This window comes from Ischnura elegans, chromosome 1 (genome assembly GCF_921293095.1).
Source record: "Ischnura elegans chromosome 1, ioIscEleg1.1, whole genome shotgun sequence".
NCBI lineage: Eukaryota > Metazoa > Arthropoda > Insecta > Odonata > Coenagrionidae > Ischnura > Ischnura elegans.
In genome coordinates, this window is record NC_060246.1 from 98,886,343 (window position 1) to 98,890,517 (window position 4,175).

Genomic DNA, 4,175 nt, shown 5'->3' on the forward strand with positions numbered 1-4,175 from the left:
TTTTACAATTAGCAATGTGGCAAAGGATTTTTCTAAAATAATCAATTACTTCTTTTATCCCAACACTCTGCAAAATTATTTCTTTAAACCAGCATTGCGACTCAATCACGACTAGTTTTAATAATCAATCTATCATGAAAGACAGTTTTATAATGTTCGCTGAGCTTCCCTGACATTGAATCTGCAATCTTAAAGACCATTAAAAAAATACAAGAAAATGAACTCAAGAATAATCAGTAATAGCCCTAAGTTGAAATAACTAAATTGTGCCCCTGAGTAATCATCAGTAAAAACTGTACCAACACGAGTCACTCAGGACAGAATTTGTAAGAGTCATTAGCTTTTTTTTAGATTGCTCCTTTTTTTAATGAAGCGGCTCTCATTGGGACATGATCTTGGGGGGAGACATAAATTTTAAGACCGAGAAATAACATGGATGGTCTCCAATGGGAAACGTAATCATAGGGTAAGTCGTTCACAAATGGGGGCCATAAGACTTGAGAGCAAATAATGGTGGTCACATGGACTGCAGTGACCGGTCCACTGAATCGAAGATAGAAGGGAATCCCAATTCCGTTTGGTCTCTTTTATATCTTGCTACTTATCCGTCAATGCTAACGACGTAATGACATCGTTAAATACACCAAAGGATGAAGTTCGCCATGAAAAAATATTTGACTTAGCCGGGATTCGAACCCCGATCTCTCGATTGCCAGTCAGGATTCGCTCTGAGAAAATGGCGTGGTGGAACTGATTAACACACCTGACCGGCAATCGGGAGATCCGGGTTCGAATCCCGGCTAAGTCAAATATTTTTTTCACGGCGAACTTCATCCTTTGGTGTATTTAACTTTGCCCCGTGCGCGTGACTGCGTACAAGTCACTTGTTCCTGCAGTGCTTTTTAATGATATCGACCATTTTCTCTGGAATAATTCAAAACGTAGGTATTATTTATTTTTATCATAGGAGGAGCGGATAAGCAGGCTTCTGGGGGGATATATCCCCTCATCTTCCCCATAGTTACGCCACTGGGATAAGCTTTAATTGGTCTTCATTGGAAAAATGATTATTAACCGATAACGGATCGAGGGCGTTTAAAATAGGGATGACCTTTATCAAATGACAATTTATATAGATAAAGAAAGATTTTTGAAGAAATAATACAGGAATATCGCTTTTGGCTAGCTATCCATTTGATAGATTTAAGGCGAAATGGAAAACTTCAAGTCTAAAAAAATGCTTATTCCTTGATATTTTCTATACATGGTCACAAAAACAGAGATGTTTTTAAGGAAAGACTTAAAAAAAGGATAGTATCTCATACTGATGATGATGATGACTGTGATGTAACATCCATGTCCCCAGCGTAAGGTAAACTGTTAAAGAACGAGAAAAGTCAGCTCTGCGCATGGACAGGTGAGGGAAACCATCTGCTTTGAAGGCACTCTCGAAGGGAAAAGGATAGCTGAAAAAATATCTAAATATCTGATAGGCAATGGACTACGCTTTAAACTTCCTGCTCTTCTCTCGCTAATAAGATTCATCAAGGTAGGTCCCCCTTAAAAGAGGGCCCTTTGAGGCTTATACTCGATAGCAGCACGCGAGGAAGAAAGAAGGAAAACGAGAAGTCAAGATCTCAACTGAGAACTGAGGTAGAGAGAGAGAACAAAATAAGAAACGTTAATCCCTATGGCGCTGGAGAGCGTGTCAGATTGTAGATTCGAATAGGAGGGAGAGAGGGAAGAGGCCAATAACAATAATTTATTCCGCTTCGAGCAAACAAGCTGCCCGGCGACCAAAGGGACCCTCAAGTGACTCTTTGGGTCTTTCTCTCCGAAAACCGGCCGTCAATCCTCCTCACCCGTATCTTGCATCTCTCGGGAACCACGATGAGGGACGGAAAGGGTGAGAACCCTTCAGGATTGGTCAACGCTTCGCCTCCCCTTCCACACTTCGAGCATGTAAAATTCAGAGTCTGGAGGTGGGCGTGTACGACGGAGACGACTGGCAGTACACGTGTCTTTCGAATAGAAAATTCTTACATCCTCACATGACCGCTTCAATTCGAGCGAAAATTCCCGATCCGTCACTCTCCCGATAGCAAAGGGTGATTGAAGGGAAAACTATTATTTCCAACGAATAAGGAAAATGTTTTTCTTAAGCTGAAGAATGGATTTTTTTAATTCAAAATAAAACTAGTAAACAGCTTAATGTAGACTCAGAACAAGACTAGAGGTCGACGATTTTTTCGATGGTAGGGCTCATTCGTAAATGGAGTACTTTTCGGAGGGATTCCTATGACGGAGATACGTTTAAAACGGTACATATAAAATATTTCAGGGGTTTTGAACCCCTTGACCATTTCCCCGCTCTCTACAGCATTAGTCCCCACTATATAAAAAATATGGACGTTTAATGCGCCAATGGAGCAAAGACGTTGAATCATTAGACTGATAGACTTACTTCTCACGGTAGCGTGGCCGAGCGGTCTAAGGCGCTGGTTTAAGGCACCAGTCTCTTCGGAGGCGTGGGTTCGAATCCCACCGCTGCCAATTCTTTTAACCCTCGTTTCCTCCTATTGCTTATTGTGAATACACTTTTTAGAACAGTCATTTCTTAATAACGCTGGTAAATTGATTAGACGAAGTTAATAATTATTGAATCGACTAATTGTGCCAGTAGATTGCGGAATCATGTTGATGACACTGAAGGATAAGATATTTGCATAATAACACGGTTATACTTTTTATTCTCCGATCGAGTTTAATATATATCATTCAAATTAATACGTACACCTCCAATTTTTCAGCCGGTCACTCAGCAGGACATTGAAATCGTAAGTTTAAATACGACCGCTTGTACATGTTCAACATATAATACCCATTATACTTTAAAATTTTTTTTCGCCCAGTCGCCCGAATATATCCTTTCATAAGTGAGACTCACCCTAGAGGCTTTGCGAGAGGCATTACCCTTAACCGAGATGAAGTAAGTATGGTAAAATGAAAAGCTTCATTCAACCATTCTCAGGATACCAATATAAAAGCAATGGAATTCAAGCCCAACATTATACCCCTTGGGCGACAGAAATATTACTCTGGCTCAATTACGCCGTCTCCGACACCGGAATTTCTCAGTAATTACAAACGGCAATAAAAGTGCACCGTAATGAATCCTCAAGTTAATGAAGGCGTCGTCTGAGTCATTCGAAGAAACATCGCTCCAGAGGCTGGCCCTCGACGACGCAGACGGTGGTGAGAAAATAGGGACCAAGATAATGACCCTAACTCTTTTAACTCCGCCACGCCTCTAATTCTGAACCCCATAGCCATCCAAAAGAACTGCTGTCAGCAACCTCCTTTAACTTTCTCCCATGCACTGCCTTCCTAAGTTACCCTCAGGTCCGGCGATCCCCATCCACAGGGAAGCCACGAACGAAAGACACGTATCCCTTCTTCTAATCCCTGCCATGTGAGTAATGCGACCTCATCATAGGATTTACCCTCTAACCCTACCGTGAAGGAGCGCGACACCCTCTTAATAAGATAGAAAAAGCGTCTCCCTCAAAAGGGTCGTAATCCTGACGAATTAGGCCGAATGCTGGCGAGAGCTGAGGTTATCTCCGCTGGCGCAGAGCTAATTTCTTCTTTTGAGTTATGTAAGCAAAGCGTTGGGACGTGCGGCAAATAAAAATACTGGGTTTACTGGGATACTATATTTATCGATAGGATGATATATTAAGATAAGATAAAGATATCATAAAATAAGTTTATATAGGGAATAATCTATAGCTTGATACTTTGCTATTCGTAAGCTTATTCGTGCCACGGAAATGTGCATAATATGCACTTTTACGGTATAATATATAATGCACTGTACGTGCCAATGAGATGTAAGTGCAGAGATATATGCAGTGCAGTGCATACATCTAATTGGCACTCACATAATATACTTGGTTTTTCAGTTCTCATCAAGATTTCCCTGTTCCTTTTGGAATGGAATACATAACGAATTCACTATTTTTCAACTTTCCACGTATAGATTGTTTAAATATAATATAATATTTTAAAATTATTACATGCATCAGCGAAAATGGTTTAGAAATATTATATTTCCCGTTACCATAATTATGTTTTGTAATATTTCTAACGAAAACATCGTTCGTCACCTCTGC

General features: G+C 40.4%; 1 non-coding gene across 1 annotated transcript; it reads left to right on the forward strand.

Moving 5' to 3' along the window:
• Nucleotides 1-2,471: 2,471 nt before the first annotated feature.
• Nucleotides 2,472-2,553, forward strand: Trnal-aag. Its single transcript has one exon. It is a non-coding gene; the product is annotated as a tRNA-Leu (tRNA).
• The last annotated feature ends 1,622 nt before the right edge of the window (nucleotides 2,554-4,175 follow it).